This window comes from Botryllus schlosseri, chromosome 6, assembly GCF_051294905.1.
Source record: "Botryllus schlosseri isolate E-star chromosome 6, Bs_hap1, whole genome shotgun sequence".
Taxonomy (NCBI): domain Eukaryota; kingdom Metazoa; phylum Chordata; class Ascidiacea; order Stolidobranchia; family Styelidae; genus Botryllus; species Botryllus schlosseri.
In genome coordinates, this window is record NC_137241.1 from 22,930,222 (window position 1) to 22,941,983 (window position 11,762).

At 40.2% G+C, this 11,762-nt stretch overlaps 1 protein-coding gene across 1 annotated transcript in view; it reads right to left on the reverse strand.

Annotated features, from left to right (window-relative positions):
• The window catches only part of LOC145441573 (uncharacterized), a 47,017-nt gene extending 35,257 nt beyond the window's left edge, over positions 1 to 11,760 (reverse strand). Inside the window, exon 1 of the mRNA XM_080319470.1 lies at positions 11,749 to 11,760. The gene's annotated coding sequence lies outside the window, so the exon portion shown is untranslated. The remainder of the gene's footprint in view (positions 1 to 11,748) is intronic.
• Between the last annotated feature and the right edge of the window lie 2 nt (positions 11,761 to 11,762).

Genomic DNA, 11,762 nt, shown 5'->3' on the forward strand with positions numbered 1-11,762 from the left:
AAACATATCTCATTAGTAGGATAATGCTTAGCCATCTGCAATTTGTACAAGTACACGATGTCGGCCCTACCAGATAAATCTGATACCGGTAACCATAATGAACATTGGACAATGGGCTTTCTTTCATTTCAAATTCACTAACTCTACGTCACAATGCCTTAGATCGCCATCCACATCTGTGACGTAATATAGATGACAATGCATTCTTTTACTCGTGACACCTCTAGTGACAGGGAAAGACGCGTTTTAACCAAGGATATAGAGAAGCAAAATATCATGGCGGTTAGATACAGTAATTATTGGCATACCGTGCCGGCGCCCAGCGAACGACGTAACTACTACGACTAAAAAAGGTTTTGTTCCGGTACCCGGTAACAAGCTTAACACGCAAATATATCTCGCTTCATAATATCGACTGACAACCCACACGTACAGACTTATCTAGTTGTCTAATTTCACTAAATATGACCGAAATGCCAGTAATCTAATTTTAATCTGATTTATGAAATAGACTTTTCGAAGTGCAGAACTTCAATATTGCAGCAAACAATACGTTCATATGGCACAGCTTGCAACAGGTTTGAAAAACAGATTAAGTCGTCCGCGAGTCATTGTTTTCCACAAGTGGAACCCCGTGTCATATTTACTATGAAATCTTTACTACCAGCAACACGTAATGATATGCTTCCTGCGATTGATCAGAGTAACATGATTTACCAATATACGTGCCGATGCGACAGTCGGTATGTGGATCGCACATTTCAGCGCTCGCAACAAAGAATTCGTCAACACGTCCCACCAAATTACGAATTCGAAGGGTGATGACTAGGGCAAGTTTTTGCAACTTTTGCAACTTTTTTTACAGCTTCCGACAGCTTCCTAAATACTCGTAAGATATGTAGAATTCTGTTTCAAGCCCGTTGAAGGAATCTTATAGTGCAACTTTTTGCAACATTTGTCCATTTTTTTCATGCAACTGTTTGCAAATTTTTGCAACTTTTTCGATTTTTCATGAAAGTATTTTCGATTCTGGTGAAATACACGGCCAAATTCGACTGAAACACCGTAAATCACCACCAAAATAACGCTTTTACGGGTATTTCGGGAGCTGAGCCGGAAAATTGCCTTTTTTTAGTCAACCGAGCAAAATGTGGTCAAAATGCAACTTCTGCAACTTTTGTTAAAATTAAAAAAATAAATGCAACTTTCTCAGGTTTTTAGTGCAACAAAAACTTGCCCTAGTGATGACATGTCTGCTTCATGACCACAGTCCCTAGTTACCATGCGTGATTATGACCAAGTAACAGCATGTAATTCTGCCATCGGACAGCACCTCTTGAAACACCAGGAGTGTGCATGCAAAACATTACAATAAGTTTTCTATAGTTTTCCATCAGTTTTCCATAGTTGCTCGTGGTCGTTCGCTTTTTCATTTAAAGGTCCTTGAATCAACCATTATAAAGCTGCAAAAGCCGATCCTCTGTCGCCAGAAGAAACATCTTTACACGCTGGGAATCTTCCATTAGTTTTTAGTGTTGTTTTGCCATTCGGCTGTTTTACAGCTGATTTTGTGTGTGCTGTACCGTAACCGTGTGTTGTCTACTGCCGCTCACGACTCTGTGTACTTGTCATTATTACATCACAACGACAAAATTCTTGCCATATTTCGAACTTGGTTAACCTCATTGACTGGCATTCGCTCCAGAAGAAAGCCAGTCGAAAAGCTTTGAGTGGACTAAATTTGGCAATATAAACGTATTGTTTGCTGCAAAATTTATGAAATGTTTCTATGCTCTAATTCTAATCTAATTTGTGAAATGTTCCTATAAGCTCTAATTCTAATTCTAATCCAATTTGTGAAATGTTTTCATGTTCTAATTTTAATTCTAATCTAATTTATTGTGTTTCCGAAGATTCCTCTTTGTCTGAGGCATTTGGCATATTTCTCTCGCTCAGGGAAATCCAGTGCCAAGCCCCCATCGCCTTACACCAGAGGTCTCAAACTCAAATGTGCTCGCGGGCCAATTTCCTACTTTTTGATAGCACCACGGGCCGCAGCACGAATAATTGCGGAATTCAATGTATTTCAAAGTACGCCTCATTTCAGGGGACCTTGCAGACTGACATTCCACACGCACCGTGAAAATGTGATTTACTATCGTTAATTCACGATTGGCTCGAAGAAATAAAATTTTTAGATATTTGAATAAAATTGTTGCTGTACTTCAGGGGTCTCCAACACGTGGTGACTATAACCGTCGCCTATGTTAGAAAGCACAGCGTTGTAATAACGTAGAGTTATCAGACGTGGTTGTTGAACTGCGTTGCCTACTTTTATATCGATATTGATGTCATGCGGCCCGCGGCCTCCAGGAATTTGGAAAAGTGGCCCGCGACCTATTTTGAGTTGGCGACCCCTGCTGTACTTGGATACTGGATAGTTTGTCACAATAATTAGTTGTAGACCATGCAAGAGTATCAATGCATCAGGGCATCGTAAAAGCTGTCACGTTATAATTTTGCGGGCGGTGGACATTCGACGTGTCGCAATTATAGGTAGAATATTAGAATTTTACAAAGATTGATCTGATATCAGAGCATTGGAGCAGTACAGTCTAATCCGGGGCTCGGGTATACGCAGGCCGTGTTATTTTTGGCATTTCAGGAGCCAGATGCCAAAACTGCCAAAAATAAAAATTTGAAAATGCCAAAAATAAGCATTTTTGGCATATGCCAAAAATAACACGGCCTGCCAAATAGTGTATCTCGTTCATGGTGTTGTGTTAAAAGGACCGCGTTACAAGCGAGAAGAGCGTTTGTGAAAGGCAGGTTTCTTAATCTTGGTCCAGCCCACCCATTAGGGGTGAAAGCATGGTGTCCTAAATGGTGTGGGCACAGCGAGATTGAACGGCTTACTGCATTTGGTTTACGTCATACTTTCCATTTGTCCAAAGGCAATTTTACGACCATTTTTGACCGGCTTGTCGAGCGCTAAATTTGATAAAACGGGTATCAATGAGAAGCTGCCGCAGTACTGATTATTAAAATATAAATTATATTCTGCTCATGGAACTGGAACCCCAAAATCAACTACGATTTTTGCATTGTGATCGAGTTGAACATTGTGACGCAACAAACTGTCTGGCTATTTCTGAGCCCCATAGTCTCGTTTTGCCAGACAGTCTTGTTGCGTCAATGTTCTTAAACAATAGCTAACCTTCCCAGGACTCTTCCATGAGAGTTGGTAATATTAAAGCCACCTGAAGTGACAAAAGTCCTCCGAAAATATATCGGTAGACTCAAGGAGAAATGATAGTCGGGCTACTAAGTGTTGGGATCAAGTCACTACCTTCGAGTCACGAGTCATTTCGAGTCATTGCACATTTTGACTCGAGTCAAGTCAAGTCAATCGATTTTTGAAGGTGACTCGAGTCAAGTCAAGTCACTTGATTTTTAGAGGTGACTCGAGTCAAGTCGAGTCAAGTCAAGTCAAGTCACGAGTCAAGTCACATTTCAAGTCAAGTTGCCTTTTCGAAGTATGAGGTATGCTACGTCATTGTATTTTGGTAGCTGTCTGAAATACAGATTGAGTGGTCATTGATTTTGAACCGATGAACGAATATAGAGTTAAATATACACCCAAGAAGGCGCTGTATCGCTCACTTATGATTAGAACTGCTAAACTACGTATGTATAATTGCATAGCCTCAGTTTATGGTCACCAGCCAAAATAGACCATATGAATCGAATTGATTAGATGCAATACATTACCCATTTACAAATTGATATGATACAATTTGGGCTACAAATTGATATGATACAATTTGAGCCTGTGCCAACGGTTGAGGATGATATAAACTATATTCGAATTCAATTTCAATAAAACAAGAAGTTTGGTTAAGGTAAGAACGGAGAACAGAAATACACATTTTGTTATAAAATTACTTTACTACACTAGTCTACGACAACGTAAGTTGTAAGCTTCGATCACTTCGCTTGCGGTCAATATATTTGTGAGTGAACAATGGAGGCTCAGTAAAACGCACGATCGTTGAATGATTGGTCAATGGTCACTCTCACGGGATAGGCCCACATCAGCGTTTCGCGAACAATCCGAATAAATGCAAGATACAGTGATTTTTATCGAAACCGATTATACTTGATGACTTGAAATTGACTCGTGAATTTTGCTTCGAGTCACGAGTCAATTGACATTTCTGAGGCGCCGAGTCAAGTCAAGTCAAGTCATTTTAGCAAAGTGACTCGAGTCAAGTCAAGTCATACGAAAAAGTTGACTCGAGTCTGACTCGAGTCAAGTCATGACTCGAGTCATCCCAACACTGCTACTAAATAGAATGTGTTGAGAGACAACACAGGAAACTCCTGGAAAATGATCGTGAAGAAAATTCTTTCCGCGATGAGATCGATGGCACTGGCGAAGTGATCTCTTTTTATGATGCATGGAAGCCGGTTCGGCCCTCCAAAGATTTTGAAGCTCTGAAAACCTTTTTTGGATGACTGGCAACATTCTTTCCCTCAACGGCTACTGTTGAAGCCGATATTTCCCAGATTCGCTGGGCGAGAAATGAATTTAGGAGAAACTTAGCGGACCTGAGTTTGGAAGCAGTGTTACAGTTCAAACGATTTAAGTCTATTCAACAGCTGTAACAATCAGCTGTTGAGCGTGTTTGTTAGGCTTTTCTTTTTTTGCTTATTGGCACCGATTATGATGGATACTGCACATTTTGTGGTTTCGTTTGATATTATTAACCTATGAAATCGTTAGGTTTTTTCTTCTTCTTATTGTTTGTTGGCACTGATTATACGTGGATGCTGCACATTTTGTGGTGTCTTTTGACAAACTAGCCCAAATAAAGCGTTTTTGTGACTAATTCAAGGCTGAAACTATCTATTTAGAGGACGATGCCAAAACCGCCAAAAATAAAAATCGAAAAATGCCAAAAATAACACGGCCTGCGCATACCGAAGCAATGATATATGCTCAACATCGACATTATTTGGTTAGGACATTTTTCTTTTCAAACATAATGCTGTCATGTTGGTAAGTCGTCTCTGGCCCAGAGGTGGTCAAAGTAGTCAAGAAAGCTACTCAAGTAGAAGTAGAAGTAGTGACGAAAAAATCTACTCAAGTACGAGTAGTAGAAGTACTTCTTACATAAGCAACCTAAAATTACTTGAAGTAGAAGTAGAATTGACTGACTTTAAATCTACTCAAGTAAGTAAGTAATCGTGAAAACGATCGTAATTCGTTCGCATGGACTGTCAAAAGCTGCGAATGGAGCTATGCGGAAGGTGCATAGAGCTTGATTCATATTGATGCATCCAAGGAGGTGTCCATTATTGACAGAATAAGCAGTCGTCCACATGATGGGATGTAAATGAAAGTATTTATATGGAAATGCGATACTATTCCTTTGTTTACTCGAACACCCCGTCTAAAGAATATCATGAATCATGGCATGGCGCCCTCCAGTGGCGGGTCGTCCTATAGGGCAACTGGGGCATTGCCCCACCTAAAATTCTGTTCAATGACAATTCTTTACCATTTATAGACTCGCAGCAATCTATATATACCGAAATCACAGCGAAAATCGTATTCTTCGTAACCTTTCGCTTCTAAATGCCGTTATAAGCGAAGTCTCTGCGAAAATCGAATTCTCTGCTGTGTTTTCGCTTTGCGAATGCCTAGCCGGGGCATGCCCCGGTAGCGCTCATAACAAGCTTTCAGTGTCTATTCTCTCAAAGCCGCGCACAATAAAGAAACGGTGATTTACTCTCTCCTATTCATAAAATTACCGAGCAAGTGGGTCAAAATAGGTCTGCGCCCCTAAGGTGTGATGTAACAATCGTATCTATATCTGAACTCGGTTACCATCATATGCGTTTAGTCGACCTTTGCTGGTATAGGTCAATTTTGATGGTGCTTTACACCATGATAATTCTTGAAACTTGGTATGTCATGTCGTGATGGTGGTATTTAACACTGCCCCAATTTTCAGGGTTTCTACTTGAAGTTTAGGGTAGTAATTCCGTTTCCGAAGTTGAGTGTGTGCTGATCCGTCATGTATCACAAACAGATTTTACTCAAAAGCCGGTATTGGTATCCATTGATTTTGACGATGTTCCATACCGAGATCGGTCATGACATTTGGCACGGTAAGTCTTAATGTTAGTATCGAACGCTGTACCAAGTTTTAAGTTTGTCACTGAACTATGTTAGTGGTAATTTCGTTTACTAAGTCGAGTGAGAGCTGACTCGTCATTTATCGCTAACAGATTTTACGCAAAGCCGGTATTGGTCTCTATTGATTTTAACGATGCTCCTTACCTAGATCCGTTATAAGCTTTTGCACGGTATGTCTTGATTTTAGTATCGAACGCTGTGCCAAGTCCCAAGGTTGACACTCAATGATTAGGGCAGTAATTTCGTTATCAATTAAGGTCGAGTATGGTAGAGATGTGCGCTGATCTGACACTTTAGCCTACAACGCATTGCGGATTTCATGCAAAAGCCGGTGTATCTGTGCTAACGTTAACTGTGTTCCATACTGAGATAGGTGATGAGATGATGATATCACCTAACATTCTTGGTTTGCATTCAAATATTTACTTTTATATTATATTCTCCAATGCCAATTTCACCGTAAAATTGTGACCTTCAAGCCATTTGCTTACAACCCCCTGTCAAGCGTTATAGCTATTTCGTTTTCGATGGCGGCGAACAGCTGATCACTTGATCAGCCTATTCCTCAGTAAATGTTACGCAAAATTCGGTGTTGATCTGTTCGTATTAGTTTTGACAGTGTACCATACCGAAAAGGGCCATGAGGCTACTTCTCGATGATGTCATGTAACAGTGTACATTAAGTTTACGGCTTTCATCCACGTATTTCTTCGGTAATATATTTTCCAAAGGCGATTTCGCAGCAGACCTATAGACAGTAATAAAGCCGTATGTGTCGTGTTACAGACTCCAGTTTCTAGGCCAAAATCTCCTATGCTCAGGCCGTGTTATTTTTGGCATATACCCAAAACTGCCAAAAATAACTTATTTTTGGCATTTTTCGATTTTTATTTTTGGCAGTTTTGGCATCGCCCTCTAAATAGATAGTTTCAGCCTCGAATTAGTCACAAAAACGCTTTATTTGGGCTAGTTTGTCAAAAGACACCACAAAATGTGCAGCATCCACTTATAATCAGTGCCAACAAACAATAAGAGAAGAAAAAACCTAACGATTTCATTGGTTAAATATATCAAACGAAACCACAAAAAATGCAGTATCCATCGGAATAGGTGCCAATAAGCAAAAAAAAGAAAGAAAAGTCTAACAAACACGCTCAACAGCTGATTGTCACAGCTGTTGAATAGACTTGAATCGTTTCCACTGTAGCAGTGCTTCCAAAGTCAGGTCAGCTAAGTTTCTCCTAAATTCATTTCTCGCCCAGCGAATCTGGGAAATATCGGCTTCAACAGTAGCCGCTGAGGGAAAGAATGTTGCCAGTCATCCACAAAAGGTTTTCAGAGCTTCAAAATCGTTGGAGGGCTGAACCGGCTTCCATGCATCATGAAAAGAGATCACTTCGCCAGTGCCATCGATCTCATCGCGGAAATAATTTTCTTCCTGATCCTTTTCCAGGCGTTTCCTATGTTGTCTCTCAACACATTCTATTTAGTAGCCCGACTATCATTTCTCCTTCAGTCTACCGATATATTTTCGGGGGACATTTTTTCACTTCAGGTGGCTTTAATATTACCAACTCGCATGGAAGAGTCCTGGGAAGGTTAGCTTGTTTAAGAACATTGACGCAACAAGACTCTGGCAAAACGAGACTATGCAGCTCAGAAATAGCCAGACAGTTTGTTGCGTCGCAATGTTCAACTCGATCGCAATGCAAAAATCGTGGTTGATTTTGGGAGTTTCAGTTCCATGAGCAGAATATAATATATATTTTAATATTCAGTAGCTACTGCGGCAGCTTCTCATTGATACCCGTTTTATCAAATTTAGCGCTAGACAAGCCGGTCAAAAATGGTCGTAAAATTGCCTTTGGACAAATGGAAAGTATGACGTAAACCAAATGCAGTCAGCCGTTCATTCTCGCTGTGCCCACACCATTTAGGACACCATGCTTTCACCCCTAATGAGTGGGTTGGACCCAGATTAAGAAACCTGCCTTTCACAAACGCTCTTCTCGGTCCTGTTAACACAACACCATGAACGAAATACACTATTTGGCAGGTCGTGTTATTTTTGGCATATGCCAAAAATGCTTATTTTTGGCAATTTCAGATTTTTATTTTTGGCAGTTTTGGCATCTGGCTCCTGAAATGCCAAAAATAACACGGCCTGGGTATGCGTCATAGCAGACGCAACAGTGTTTTGGAATTGGGAATACTACTAGGGCTGGTCACAATGTTTCCGAATAGTCGAATCTGAATCAAGAATAAATTCAAAGGGTTCGAGTCGAGATGATATTTTCGAGTACTGAAATTTTACGCTCCTTGCCACTATAGCGGAGGCCACACTGTTTTCGAAAGTGCAAGGCTGTAAACCTCGGTTTGTCGTATCGTAGCATACGAAACATCTAGTGCAAAGCTACACACATTAGTGGAAATGATACAACTGTGAAGTCGCGATCTGATCAACCCATTCCACAGCATTGTCACACGGTACCGTGTTGTAGAACTGGCACTATATTTTTTGTGGTCGCATAAAAGGTACATATTTTGAATTTTCCATATCATTCACACTGTTGTGACGTAATAATATGAAATACACGAATACTTGACTTGACTCGAAGCCTCATCCCCGATTCAGAATCGAGTGACTCAGGTATAGCCTACTCGATTTTACCCAGGTCTAAATACTATCCATATATATGTTTGTGAGCCTATTAGATAAATTCTGAGTTGTTAGCATTGTATAGGCTTATATTTGTTATCATAATTTTACCTTTTTCAGGTCATACGTATGTATAAAATGCATACATGATGACAAATCTTCATGTAGTGAGTTGACGGCATTAAATGCATTAAACTTGCTTTAGGTTTACGGTCAATTTGGGCAAAATTGTTTTCGGATCCCCAAAAAGGTTCCCTCCATACACCTATTCTTTTAGGGGTCTAGAGGAACTGCAGCGGCACAAGCAGGCTGTGAGAGGGGGCGTCTGCGACCACTGATCCCGTCGTCACCATGCTTGTGCGTGGGATAACTGGTCCGTAAACGGCGCGCAGATCCCGGGGTCGGACTATGAAGGCCGTCGGCCATACTCGTCCTAGGTTCATGATCCGGTGATAGGAGAATTGAAGGTTGTACCACAAGGGGTTTCGTATCTCCCAGCGTGCAGGAAGGAGATGCTTGCTAGGGATGGTGTGAACCTCTGAAAGGTTCAGGTTCGTGTGAACGCGAACCTTTTTGAAAGGTTCTGTGTGAAAGCGAACGTGAACCTCATGACGTCAGGTGGCGTCATATTGCTAATTTCAACCTTTTATTTCAACTAAATTAATAATAATAATAATAGTATAATAATTTATAGAGCGCCGAATATAACAATATATCATTACTACACTAGGGCGCTGTACATAATAGGCAATAAAATATAAAAGTAAAGGATATGTATAAAAGACGAAGTGCGTAGTTGTAGGGCGGAATGATCACTACTCTAGTCGAACGCTCGTGTGAATAAAACGGTCTTGATTTTGCGTTTGAAAACATATAGCGAGTCACATAGTCTGATAGAAATTGGAAGATTGTTCCACAGAATGGCGGCCGAGGAAGAAAAGGTTCTCTTGCCGTAGGTCGATGTTCTGACTCTTGGAACGGACAAGATCTTTTGCGACTGTGAACGTAGCGCTCTTCCGGGGGATTATACATTGTCTCTAGCTCACGAAGATACGCTGGTGCACTTCCCTCCATGCATTTGAAGACGTACAGAAGAAGCTTGTATTCAGGCCTAAATTTCACGGGTAACCAATGAAGGGATCTAAGAATCGGTGTTACGTAATCACTAGGGCTCTTCAAAAATGACTTTTTTTCTCAAATCGTACTGGCTACTTGATAAAATTGTTAGGTTACCTAATTTAAGCCTACACACAAAATTTGGTTCAATTCCAGCCAGTAACCGCTTTGCTACAGGAGAAGAAAGTTTCTATTTATTATATAAAATTAAATAATAAAAAATTTGAAAATTTTCTGTTCACCCTATGAAAGTGTTAGGCTGTCTATAGAAACGATGCTCACCAAATTTGGTTCAATTCCAACCAGTGGAAGCGGAGATATTGCCGTCGAAAAATTTGGATTTGAATAAAATAGTATTTACGGTGACCGATTCTTTGTTTATTTATTATAGTTGTGCTCACCGTAAATACTATTTTGTTAAAATCCAAATTTTTCGACAGCAATAACTCCGCTTCCACTGGTTGGAATTGAACCAAATTTGGTGAGCATCGTTTCTATAGACAGCCTAACACTTTCATGGGGTGAACAGAAAATTTTCAAATTTTTTATTATTTAATTTTATATAATAAATAGAAACTTTCTTCTCCTGTAGCAAAGCGGTTACTGGCTGGAATTGAACCAAATTTTGTGTGTAGGCTTAAATTAGGTAACCTAACAATTTTATCAAGTAGCCAGTACGATTTGAGAAAAAAAGTCATTTTTGAAGAGGCCTAGTAATCACGCTTCCTTGACCGAGTTACCAAACGAGCAGCGATGTTTTGGATCTTTTGTAGCTTGTCGATGCAATTTTGGTTTACCCCGTAAAGCAGAGCATTTCCATAGTCAAGCCGTGATATCACCAGCGACAGTATTATGGATTTGCATGCATCCTCAGATGTGCATGTGCATGTAGGCTACTGTACAGTACAGTACACGATACCTAGCGACGACTCAGGCCACATAATGGCTGTGCTGAAGTACATGTTGACGTATTAAACGTCGCCAATATATGTATCGACTGAGGCAATCAAATAATATAATAACCCCATAAAATCAATATCTTCCATCGCTTTGCCGACAATTTCGACGAGGACTTGCCAGATAATATATATTATCTTATAAGCTTACGCCTTAACGGTCTAGGCCTGACCGGACAATGTATTCGGCGTCTGAGTATTGCCACATGGATATTGCGCAGAGTGCAAAACTGGTTTCTATATACTTGCTACCGATATTACCCCATTAACAAGTTATACAACAGTAGCCAACAACCCATTCGCACGGATTATTTTTATGATACAGTATACATAAGAAGTCAAGATTGGCCCCGTACGCCTGATAGATTTTTACATCAGAAAACGATATCAATCTCATTGATTGGTTGAGTAAGCATCATTCGCTGATTACATGCAGTGTAATTCGCTCTTGATGTTATGTGATTGTGGGTCAATCTCACAGTAAAGGTCTCTAAATATTCACAAACGAAAACTGGATATTTGGACCAAACTTTTGTAAATATTCGAGTCAAATTTTTGAGATCGTCAAGGTGCATGCCCATTTAGTGTTGATTGTTTATGCTGCCAGCGCCATGCACGGAGGGGCCCGCAGTTGAAATGCAATAAATTTGAACCAAATATGTTATAATGAGGTATGAATTGCAAATATATGAAAAAGGTTCACAGTGCAGAACCTACCAAGGTTCTGTTGTGAACGCGACCTTCAAAATTTCCGAGGTTCACACACAGAACGCGAACGTGAACCTCACGTTCACACCATCCCTAATGCTTACCTTAATACAACCGC